Source organism: Biomphalaria glabrata, chromosome 8, assembly GCF_947242115.1.
Source record: "Biomphalaria glabrata chromosome 8, xgBioGlab47.1, whole genome shotgun sequence".
NCBI classification, from domain to species: domain Eukaryota; kingdom Metazoa; phylum Mollusca; class Gastropoda; family Planorbidae; genus Biomphalaria; species Biomphalaria glabrata.
Genome location: NC_074718.1, coordinates 34,735,808 through 34,748,706, shown reverse-complemented (window position 1 = coordinate 34,748,706; position 12,899 = coordinate 34,735,808). Strand labels below are relative to the sequence as shown.

Here is a 12,899-nt window from a genome sequence, read left to right as displayed (position 1 = left end):
AAGATAAGCTATATCTTAATGATTTATAGATGTGAATTTTGTTCAAATTGTTTAATACATTTAAATCCAGATCTACGTCTGGCCTCTATTTAGTCTAATTTAGTTTGGTGTCATTCACCAATTTTATGATGACAGCATTTACGAATGAACAGGCTTAACGCCATAAGAAACACTAATGCCAAGACTACAAAGTTATTGACTTAAGTTGAAATACAAAGAGGCTTTGCTAGAACATGAGATTATCTTGACAGCATTTGTTTTACTGAACGTAAGGATATTAAAAACAAGTGGATATGTTCTGTTGTGTATGTGTGTAGCCAGCTTTAAGATGCAACCAAGTTATTGAGAAAGCAGTATATGAAAGTAAAGTTCTTTTTCGGACCTTGCTATCTATAGATCAGATATTAACATCATTTGTTTCTTTGCCAATGGCTAACGAGCAGGGTGTCATGAGGCCATCACAATGACCAACAGCCTTTACTTTCTCAACTAAAGTCAGGTACCCGTTAAAGTTGTCTAACCCAGGGGAGCCCTAAAATCCCGAAATTCAAAATCCTAGTCTTCACCGAGATTCGAACCCGGGACCCCAGGTTCAGAAGCGCTTAACCACTCAGCCACCGCACCCCCATGACCTTGTGGGATGAACGGTTAAAATAATGGAGGATGAGGAGTTGTATATGTAAATTGAAGTTCATATGTCTGAGAACATGACGAGCAGTGAAAGTGAATCCTAAACAATATGTTCTTTAATGGGGGATCTTCAGATGTCTTGAATGTGGAATATGGTAGCAAGAACTTTTCAAAATAAGAGATTCCCAATTCCAAGTGTTATACCTTATTTATTTAGTAATAGCGCTTATCAGATAGTTTCAAAATCATTTAACAAATTGTTCATATACTAACTACTTTCAATACATTATTAAAATGTACACTATGATTTTGAGGTCAGGTATGATTGGACACTCATCATGTGTCATACAATTTGTGGGCCGGAATGTATAGAAATGCCCGGGCCGGATTTGACTCCCAGTCCGCCCCTGATATATATATATGGTGACCGGTCATTTCATCCCCGGTCACTTCATCCTCGGCCATTTCATCCCCGGTCATTTCATCCTTAATTAAATTTGAAAATCCTCTTTGGCCCTTACTTGATGTGTGCTTCCAAATGAGTGTTTTGTTTTTTTTACATTTGATATTAAATATTACGTACAATACAGGGGGCCCCAAAGAGGTAAAGCCCCCCCCCCCCCAACCGCTCCCCCCCCCCCCCAAATGATGGCAAATTACTAGCTACGTCACTGCAAGGAAGGATACAAAATTCTATTTCATGCCAAGGTGAACCAGAACCCCAAGTTTGAGACGACAGTTATCTACACAATACAATAAGACACGTATTTGATACTTTTACTATCTATTCTGATTACCCGGTATATCTGCTCCGATGAAGGAGTTATCGTGAAAGGAAGTGGGTAACGATTTGTAACGAGTGTGAAGTCTAATGAAACGAAGGACCATCCTAGAGTTTGTTACTCCATTGCCTCACTATCTCATATAAAACAAATGATATAGACTTGGAGATCTACATTCACAAAAGCATCTGGGCAATTAGTGCAGTGGTCTAAAGGTTTTCACTATTTTTATTATTTTCATCTCGTTTATTTTAAACATGCCCTGAATAAACACTTACATTCACTAGAGTGTCACAATGTGTTTAAAGATGACCTTTCGCCCTTAAATTACCATTCTCTTACACAAGACGTAACATTTTCTTAATTACTTTGTAGGGTGTTGCAGAGGTCATATACATAAATGCACCCTTTCAAGCGTCAGGTAAATTAAGCAGACCCAGCCAAGAGTTATAAACGTACTTTTTTTTATGTTTACACATCTCCCTAAAGTCAGAAGTCATTAAACTTTGCTGTGTACATTCCGATTGATAGAGCTACATGTCACCCAGACACACCTTGGGGCTTAATGCTTACTAGTAAGGATTAAGATGATTAAAAGATAACTATATTACAAGTAAAATAATCGAAAAATTAAACTCTATCTTCAAATATCTTTGTAAGCCGGTTGTTGTTGTTTTTATTTTTCTGTTATTTTTACTCAGTTATTTTTACGTCATATTTTAAATGGGGGATTTTCATCCACAATGTAAAATCAACAAATAGTTGGCTTTTTTGGTGTATTTAGTCTGCAGATTATCTTTATTGATATTTATTTTATATTATTATATATTTATTTGAAAAAAAAACTTTATTTTTCTGCCATTTTTAGCACTGTAGAATTAAATTTAAAATTCTTTCGCCTCTAAACAGAATAATGTCTATTATCAGTTGGTAACAGTAATCTTGTTTATATATTTTTTTTTTGCTGTTGTAGTATTTTCTTTTATTCTTATGCTTTAACATATCTTTTTTGTACGTTTTTCTTTAGGTTCCATTACATTGTCCTCACATTTCTCCTAACTGCTTTTTTTTAATTTTCTCTCTCTTGTTACAGTATATTTTTCACTAAGATGTGGTTTGAATGTAAGCTTATCTTACAAGGCAAACATTAACATTTTTGTTTAGTCTGCTTCCGTCTCTTAAGAAATGTCCGTAAAAAAAGGCGGAAGAGGAATATTGTCTACCGTTATCTCTATCTGTACTTGCCATGGGTAGGCTTTTTTTTTTCTAGATGTGTCAAGACATTGAAATATGATACGTCACGTCACTCGATCCCATGGAGGTCATATGTCAATGTTGTATACTGTACTGAGAGTTAGTCAAGCGTAGTGTGGTCTACCACGTGACGCCTGCACATCTCTATTGACCCACTTCCCAGAATTTTCATTTCTTTCACCCAACAATTTAGCTCCAAAATTAAGCTGTAGATGGGGGTGGCGTGGCTGAGTTGTTAAGAGCTTGGCTTCCGAACCTGGGGGCCTGGGTTCCAATCCTGATGAAGACTGTGATTTAGAATTTCGGGATTTTTAGGGCGCCCCTGAGTCCACCCAACTCTAATGGGTACCTGACTTTAGTTGGGGAAAGTAAACGCGATTGGTCGTTGTGCTGGCCACATGACACCCTGTTCGTTAACCGTTAGCCGAAGAAACAGATGAACAGATGGCCTTACCATCATCTGCCCCATAGATCGTAAGGTCTGAAAGTGCAACTTTAAGTCTACTTACTTTACTAGTTGTAGATATTACTATACTTGATTCTGTCCTCTTGTTATGATTACCTCATGTAATAGACATGTCTTTTCACACAAAAACAATTTCTGAACTTCTTATTTATCCTATAAACTACTGACGTTCTTTCAAATAAGAAAATAATTATGTTCTGCGCGTTCCAAGGGGCCAGTCTAGTCTTTCATGTTAATTAGAAAATTATAACCTGCACACTTTTTTATTTTGATTTGATTTTTCTGGAAAATAATAGATTGTTAATTATCACAAGATGATTTAAGCTTGCGTTTAGAAAGAGATTTTTAATTGCATATTACATGCAAAAGACTTTATTACATTTTGTTTCATTTATGTTAATTCCATTTTTTAAATTTGTTTTATTCCTTTTCCTAACCAGAATGTCGTTCATACTTTGGACGGTTTGCATTTTTATTTTCTGAAATAGTTTAACTCTTTCTCTCCTAACTGACGATACCACTAGAAAGTGATAAATAATTACGGAGAGAAAGAGTTAAGAAAATTAACGTACAGTGCTAATATAAACTTTTATTACATCCGTTGCCGACTGCATTTTATGTAAAAAAACTGAGCCATTCAAAAGTACAGCTGCCGCTAGCGTATAAATTAACGGCTTCAAGTCGAAGTGGCGCCCTCGTGTTAACCTTCATCTCGTAAGCTTAACGTGTAAATTATTTCCGCTGGGACAGAGTAGGTTGTCATTAATCATGCGTGTGAGAGACTTGTACTTGACTAAGACTTAATATCATCGTCCTTAATACTTTTGTGGGGTTTTTTTAAAGTGTGGATAGAGTTTTGAATTAACGCATGTGATTACTTCATTAGCCAAATGCATGCTGGGATTTTTTTTTAAACCAGGTAGATATGTAAATATTATATCATTTATTAGTTAAAAAAGAAAAACATTTTAAAATACTTAAAAAAAAACCAAAGCTTATATTTAAAAAAAAAACAAAGCTTATATTAAAAGACAAAGTTTATATTTAGTGTAATTGTATCAATTAGTTTGGATCAATCATTTAATTATTTGTGCGATTGACCTATACATAAAAATCTGTGCGATTAGAAATATTTTCACCATTTGTTTGCTTTTAGCTTTTAGCTTTCTTAATGCGCTAGGATCCTATCACTTGTCTGGACTAGTTGTGAATAGGGAAAGGGGGGGGGGATAAGGGGGTATCTTGGTGAATGTCTCAGAAGAATAGTTACGTCTGCCAGATTCACTGATGTTTATTATTTTAGACTCAAATCAGTTAAGAATTAGGCTTCTGATTTTTCAGAAAAATATTTTAGATACAACGATAATTAGTTTTTAATTGTACTCAGGGATTTTATAGTTTGTATCCCATTGAATAAATGGGCCAAAGGCTAATTTCACTGGCTACTGTTGCAGAAATTTGTCTCGGATAAAATAGTTTTAAATTGTACTAAGGGATGAGAGGCTATTATTTCATTGAAATCTCTTTAAATTCCAATTGGTAAGGAACTGGGCTTGCATTCGAAATGATTTTTTGGTTATATGATTTACACTTTAACAAGGGAAATAGCTGCATGACATTGATACTTGTACAAAATTACTTCTCTTAGAAACAAAGTGATCAAAAGTGTGTCATTTCATTTAAAAAAAAAATTTTTGACAGGTTACCGATAGACGCATTTTGTCTCTCACTAGGCACAGCTGAACAGATTGGGTCATTAGCACCTATACACAGTGGCGTAGCATCCATGGGGCGAAGGGATTCAATGAACCCGGGCCCACGACCGTTAGGGGCCCACAGCATGTGGGGTAGCAACAATGGTACAAAGGGGTTCATTGCACTTGGGCCCATGACTCTTGACTAGTTGGGGCCCACTTCAGAACTTACGGATGACACTAAAGTCCTGATGTTCACGAATGAAAATTTCCACACAGCTGCTAATTATTCAATTTTCTTGAGTTTAATTTGTTTCTTTTTTTTTTCTGTTTTTAAAATGTTAAGTCTGAAATCTTAAATGATTAGCACAGCAAAAACAGTTTAAATTCTAACACTCTAGTATCCGAGCCAAAGAAGTTGAAATTGGGTAAAACACTCCAGTTAGGACAACAGCATCCTCGGAAAATCTTCATCACATTGTTTTATAGTGTGTTTTTTTCTTTGTATTGTGTAAAAACAATGTAAATGTAATCATTACAACATAATAAAACAAGGTTACAAAGACAGTTTGTGTGGAAACACAAACTCAAAATCGGCCCCCGAAGTGATCCACCCAGGCAGGCTTCAATATTTTCAGAAAGAACATCCGAATGAAATTATATCAAAGACAAATGAGATGAAATCTAAAAAAATAACATTAAATATTTAGCAAGGTTACTAAACAGCAGAGTAAGTTACATATGTTAAAATTGAAATGTTTTTTTCTGTTACAATGAATGGCGAAACCAAATTGGGGAGCAGGTTTATAATAAAGATTTAGAAGATAGAAAGATTACCGAATTCATGGAATAGTGTCGTTCTCTGACCAATGCTTAGTGTTTGGTTTATAGTATTTAAAGAAAGTTAACACCATTATATTTTTACAAAAACAAGATCATGGAATAGCTCTAGTGTCTTTCGGAGATGAATATGTACACATTACTTGAGGTCGAAACGATGTCGCCCACACAACAGTCCTCCCCCAACCCCCCCACACCAACTCCACACAGCTGATATATCCAAAGGTTTATACATATATGTATTTGGAACTCTGAACAATGCTTACTATTTGGTTCATAGTTCTTAAAGAAAGTTATCACCATTATATTTATACAAAAATCTCTAAAAAGGTTTTATTTAAATGAATGTTGAAATTTGTCAGGAAAACAAAGCCCCACAGGTTCTAAACGAGATAACAGACCTGTTGGCAATGCAGTTCTGGCAAGTACACCAAGACCTGATCCGCAAATTGTTTCTGAGAGCACTCAAGACATTTAAAGTTGATCAAATTAACATTATTAGAAAAAAAAACTGTTTTGTGATCTCCGATGACGGAATACCCCAAAAAATAGCAATTAGAGAGTCATGTGAGAGTCATTTCTAGGTTTTCGTTTTTGTCAGAACCAGACGTCAGAAGAATGGGCTGAACAAATGCTCCAAGTAATGAATGATCCCCATTTGTCCCTAAATAAACTTCGAGGCTAAAGCTATGATGGTACCTCCAATTAAAGTGGATAGTAGGGCCACAATGGTCTTCGAGTATTGCTTCATCAAAAGAAGCCCCTTGCGCATTATGTTCACTGTGCTAACCACGATTTAAAAATGGTCTTAAATGATTCCGTCAGCTGTGTTCAAGACGTTGCAGATTTCTATGACTTGGTATGTGATTTTTTTTTTTTTGCTCATAGCGTCTGAAGATGGGCGCGTCATGAATCCAATAGGAAGAGCATAGCTTATATTACACTCAAACACTTTTGCACACAATGTGGTCATTAAGGAATGATTCGGATATTTCGATGTACTAAAGCTGTTAACACGAATTACTTTGTGTTTCTCAAAGGAAAAAGAACGCCTGGAAGCTGCAGCACTTAGAGGGAAATAAGAATTGCTTATTGTCGAGTTCATGGCGTCAGCGTTGTGTCTAAAATTTTGAAAAAATGAGGAGCAAGCTCTACATAAAGCAGAAAGTATTGGAATGTCTTTTGGTTAACGTACCCATACATTCAGATTACTCAATAGTTCTGTCTCACTTCCGTCTAGGGGGAGAGGGCCCACCAAGATATTCTTGAACCCGGGCCAACCCAGATATTCTTGAACCCGGGCCCACGGATACCTTGCTACGCCATTGCCTAAACAGGACATAACTTACCATTTACCACAAACACCATGAACACACACAAACTATTAGAAATAGGCTAGTAAGCAGCGTGTTGATGGGTAACTACAAAACCACTGGGTTGTATCAATGACAATAAAAGCACACAGGGTGACGGACATGGTTAGATTGGTCGTAGGAATATACGGAACCGGCTGTAACTGATTTCGACTAAACCGTTTTTAGTTTGACATTTAGGACAAAGAACAAGGAAAGCTTAATGTGAAGGGAATTCGAATAACGCGCTTTTTCGATTTATCTGAAATTGTCTGTTAGTGTTGTGCGTCGCACTTGGAACACTAAGGCCAGCACAAGCGCCCTTTCACCAACCTGAATTGGGCTGCGAGTTCCTCCCTCTCGCCACCCCGTCCGACGGGGGGCGAGACTCGGGGTTCAAGTTAGAGTTTGATTTTACGTTCACATCCAATGGACACGGACACTTCGGGCTCCCTCACCACTGGGACCCCCGTCGTATTCATATACTGTATCAGGCTAACCGTGCGGGATACGCCATTTGTGTAACGGCCTTTTGATGGACGGCGCCTGGATGTTGACAGATCGCTGCGGGAGCTTTTTTACATCCCCGCACAATGAGGATACTCTCGCACCCTTTAAGGCACTCCCGCGAGAGCCTTGTTTCGCTGCCCATTTGGCCTAGTCGTCCCCTCCTACGACCGTTTCCACCCGGGCGCCGCGATGAGGCAGGGCAGCAAATCCTGGTTTCGATTTATCTGATTTGAAGATAGTGTCATGCAGTGGCGTTTCAGGGTTCAAGAATATCTTGGTGCCCCCCCCCCCCCCCCAATAAGACAAACCTAGTGTGCGACATAAAAAAAAATCGAGAAGTCTGCTACATGACATACCTAGACACAAGTCAGGTGTATCGGTATATTTGCAAAAAGACTCCCAATGCAGATATTGTACCAGTAAGTTTAGTCTACTAGTAAAAAGAAATAGAAAGTGAGTCATGTGTCTAAATCTGACTTCACTTTTTTTTAAATAATCTTTAATTTTTATGATTTTTTGACGTAGCGCTTATCAATGTGTTCTTTTTTTTTATAAAAATAGATAATGACTCATCTCATGACGCAGTTCTGGCCGAATTGTTTTATTGCTTTGACGTCATAAATGGGGACGAACCCATTTGTAATAGCTTTTGTGTGTGCGCGTGCGTGTGTGTGTCAATATACTCCTCACTGAAACTGAACCAATACAACAGGAGCCTTGCTTACTTTAGGGTTATAGGTGGGGTGCTGTTCTGTCCGGTGAATACCTCACCAAAAAAAATCAATTCACCTGTTGAATTGATCTAAAATAATTTAAATGGTACCCGAAGTAACCACACACGCACACACAAGCTTGTATAACATGTCTTTCTATTTTGTATTTAGTTTTAATGTACATACTTTCTATGACATGCACAGACTGTCCACAGGAATACATTTATCCATCAGTTTCTCGCTGACTGTTCTGGTTTAAGTTAAAAGCGTTTTATGAATGAAATGGTTATTACAGGTTTTAGGTCACTTCTTTTTCAACAGCTGAAGAGGGACGGATAAATATCCGCCTTAGAAAATACGTTAGAAGAATAAATGCACAAAGTGTCGAAACCAAAGAGCGGGAGAGAGAGAGATAGAGAGAGAGAAAGAGAGATAACAATGGAAGGAAAAAGATCACAAAAAAAAGAGTGAGACAGGTAATGAAAAGAGATGAGGGAAAAAATAGAGAAAAGAGTGTAAACAGCTGTAAGGGGAGAGAGTCTAATGAGAGATAATAAAATAGAAAGCGAATACGTATGGATGAGGGGCGGGGGGGGGGGAGTGTTGAAAGGGGTCACGTGACAGAGAGAAATGATTTTGAAAGAGAGGAAGGACGGTGAGAGAGAGGCAGAGAGACAGACAAACGAGAGAGAGAAAGAGAGAACTTCTTTAAAAAGCAAACAAACAGCTTTAACATGCAAAGTATTTCAGCTCTTTTAAATTGATCATCAAAAAGAGAGTTGATAGACGTACATTAATTCTATTATTTAAATGACAGTAGGCCCAATGGTTGGTTCTGATTTTAGACAACCACAGTATATAGAAAGTAACCTTTTAAATAATTTTCCTATTTTGAATTTTTTTTTTTTTTTTTATTTATAATATACTACTTCGGTAATTTTTCCTACGCCTGAAGATCCAGCCTTATAGTTAGGTCTAACTAAAGTTGAACCATTCTCTTTCCTTTTTATGCTCCTCTTTAAAAAAAATCAATGTGTCAGAGTTTAGTATATGGTTAATGATAGCGCTAAGATCTAACATTATGTACTATATTGTAATTCAATACTAGGTTTATACTATTTCACTTCTTTTATTTATTGCGTGTCTACGCCTGTTATTATAATGTGAATTGGTGGGAGCTACTTGTCTGTCAACTTGGCGTCTGCGTTTCAGCAGGGGACATAATCAGATACCGGTAATAGCAGGTTAACAGTATTTGCTTACGGTGCTATAATACGCTTCATCGTGGACAATGCTAGGAGTACGGTACTTTTGCTTCTCTAGAAATCAGACCTGTTCGTAATGTTGGCGAAAGGTGAACCATCTATAGTTACTATATACACTTTTGTGCTGATCCAAGACATAATGACAGGTAGTGGAGATCGATAAGTATAGTGTAATCGAGAATCTGTGAAAACATAGTTTGAAATGACATAGTTTGCTTTGTACTTTCTAAGGATTCAAACAAATAGTTAGGAACGAAAAATAGATTTCCCACTTAACTAGCATTCGGTTAACCTATTCTGGCATGTCAATTTATAATATAATATAATATAATATAATATAATATAATATAATATAATATAATATAATATAATATAATATAATATAATATAAATAATATAATATAATATAATATAATATAATATAATATAATAATAATAATAATAATAATAATAATAATAATCTTTATTGTCCGTATGGAAATTTGTCTTACAATTTGTGCATTACACTAAACAAAAAACATTATAACTATAAGAAACCAAAGTGTACATTCACACCAGACTCACTCAGAATTTACATGTGACAAAGTTTATACCAGATTGTTCTTATTTAATGATTTGATTGCCAGGGGAACAAAAGAGTGTTTGTGTCTGTCTTTGCCATCGGTGTCTTGTATCTCTTTTATGATGGTAAAATCACAAAATCCTGACACAAAGGGTGATTTCATTATTTCGAGGATCTTGTTAGCTTTTTTATAGGTGTTTGTCTCAAACAACTGCCCAAATGGGGTTTGTTTTTTGCCAATGATTTTACCAGCAACATTTAGGATTCTATAAAGTTTATTTTTATTTTTAATGCTCAGATTGCCATACCAGGCAGTGATATTGAAACTTAAAATATTGCAGATGTGAGCGTGATAATATAACATGGGCGTAGCCAGGGGGGGGGGGGGGTTGGGGGTTCAACCCCCCCCCCCCCCCCCCCCCCCGAAATGAAATCCCCCCCCCTGGGGGGGGGGGGGAATCGGAATTTAGTGAATGATTTTTTGCTTTGATTTTGTTTATTTAAGTTGAGATTTTAATACTAAACCATCAATTGCCCCAGCACAACCAATGGGGTTTTGAGTTTAAAACCCCCTACCAGGGGGGTTCGAGTTTAAAAACCCCTACCAGGGGTTTTGTGTTTAAAACCCCCTACTATGGGTTTTGAGTTTTAAACCCCCTACTTGGGGTTTTTGCAGTTAACCCCCCTCCTCTTCTATAAAACAAAACAAAACAAAAATGCAAACGAAAATCCCCTAATTCCAAGAGCACATTTAAGGGAGATTTTGATTTTAAAACCCCTCCAAAATGTATGATAAACCCCCTCTTCAATATAAAAAAAAGTTAATTACGCACTCAAAATGTTATGAGCGTAGCTAAATGGGTTTTGACTTAGTTTTTAGTTTAAACCCCACTTCAGCGGGGTTTGAAGGTAAAAAATACCTCTTTAATAATAAAAACAAAGCAAATTATACACTCAAAATGTTTTGAGTGTAGTCAAAGGGGTTTTGAGTTTAAACTCCCCTCCAGTGGAGTTTGAAGCTAAAAAGTACCTCTTCAACATAAATAAAGGCAAATTACTCACACTAAAATCTATGAACGCAGCCAAAGGGGTTTTGAGTTTTGAGGCTAAAAAATACATCTTCAGTGTAAGAAAAAAAGCAAATTACGCACTCAAAATGCTATGAGCGTTGCCAAAAGGGGTTTTGAGTTTAAACCCCCATTCAGAGGGGTTTAATGCTAAAAATACCTCTTCAATATAAAAAAAAAGCAAATTACACACTAAAATTATTTGAGCGTAGCCAATCCATTCGGGGGTTTTGAGTTTAAACCCCTCTTCTACAGATGGCGTTTGTTTAAAGTTTAAAACCCCTCCAGATGGTTTTGAGTTTAAGATCCCCCTACAGAGCATTTTGAGGTGGAAAACCCCCAACAGATGATTTTGACGATAAAACTTCTCTTTTCGATATAAAATCTAAAGCAAACTACAGTCACTTAATTCCAAGAGCGTATTCAAGAGTGGTTACACATTTTTACCAGTGGCAGGGCTCCCTTAATAAACTGCAGTGAATAGTCATCTGCCGAAATTGAAAAACACTAAATGTGGCTCAACAAAGATGGCTAAGACAGATTTTAGTAGTCAGTTATAGAGATCGGGTTTAAATCAAGGAAATCCTATGCCGAACTGGGAGTCGACCCTTTAGTAAGATTGTGAGAGAACGACGCATGAGGTTTGCTGGACATGTTCTCCAACAAAATGAATTACGCATAAGAAGAGTTGCAATGATATTCTAGTACAACTTGACGCCACTCATTCATTTAGGTCCTCATGGCAGGTGGGAAGAGGCTTCAGACATTACCAGTGACAGATTTTTATGGAAACAGCTTGACGTCAAATGCTCCGAAGGGCACGGTAGGGTCTAAGTCAGTAAGGATAGCACATTAGGTTTTTGAAATAAAACTTTTTAATAGCAGGAAAATGCACTGTAGATACCTCAGAATATGCATTTTGTTGGCTTTCAATACCAGAAATAGTGCTTGGCGGCGGGGCTTCGCCCCGCGCTGGGGGAGCTCCTAGCGCTCCCCCAGACCCTCTTGCTAGTATTGGCGGGGAATCTACAATTTTTCCACTAACTCATGGAAGAACCTATTCTAGGGCACAATAAACGTCTTCCGAAAGAATGAAGGGTCAGAATGCAATAAAGATTATTTACACACACACACACATGAATAGATATTAAAAAAAAATTCGCTAGGGGGGGGGGGGGGTAGGTCTCGGGGGGGGGGGGGGGGAGAAAAAAATCCCCCCCCCAAACCCCCCCCCCCCCCCCCCGAAAAAAAATTCTGGCTACGCCCATGTAATATAATATAATATAATATGTCTTATAATTATAATAATATTAATAAAGAATTTTTTTTTTGTTCAGTAGACTTCATGGTTTAATCTCGTAATTTGATATTGCCTTTTGGGCGAATTTAAAAGTCCTTCAGATTCTATTCATACTGTTCAAACATAAATGTATAAGTAATGCATGTGTTTGGTTATAAGGATCAACGTCTGGAGACGTTTAAAGTGGTGACTTAGGTCGTCAAGGAAATGGGGGGGGGGAGTGGATGTTAGTTAGTGGCACATGCGATGAAATTTGCATGCACAAAGAAAACAAACAGACTTTCTAGATCGTTGCTATTAGCCTCGCCAATCGCATGTTAAACACAAAGTTTTGTGTCACGTACGTTCACTTAAATTGATTTAGCGTAACATTCTATGCATGCTATCTCTATGACAGACGTGTCCAGGTTAGTTTGAAAATGATCCACAGCTGACACCATTGTTACAGATACTTAGCCATCTTT

General features: G+C 37.1%; 2 protein-coding genes across 4 annotated transcripts in view; both read left to right on the top strand.

Moving 5' to 3' along the window:
- Positions 1 to 12,899, top strand: part of LOC106078941 (beta-1,3-galactosyltransferase 4-like) — a 70,797-nt gene that overhangs the window by 19,156 nt on the left and 38,742 nt on the right. The window contains exon 1 of one of the 3 annotated variants that reach the window (XM_056039523.1): positions 3,882 to 4,051. The exons of 1 other annotated variant lie outside the window; for it this stretch is intronic. The gene's annotated coding sequence lies outside the window, so the exon portion shown is untranslated. Of the gene's footprint in view, positions 1 to 3,881; positions 4,052 to 9,375; positions 9,653 to 12,899 lie in introns of those variants that run through there. One more of the 3 variants, XM_056039525.1, reaches the window with a different exon arrangement.
- The window catches only part of LOC129927880 (beta-1,3-galactosyltransferase 1-like), a 36,178-nt gene that overhangs the window by 12,415 nt on the left and 10,864 nt on the right, over positions 1 to 12,899 (top strand). The window lies entirely within an intron of this gene.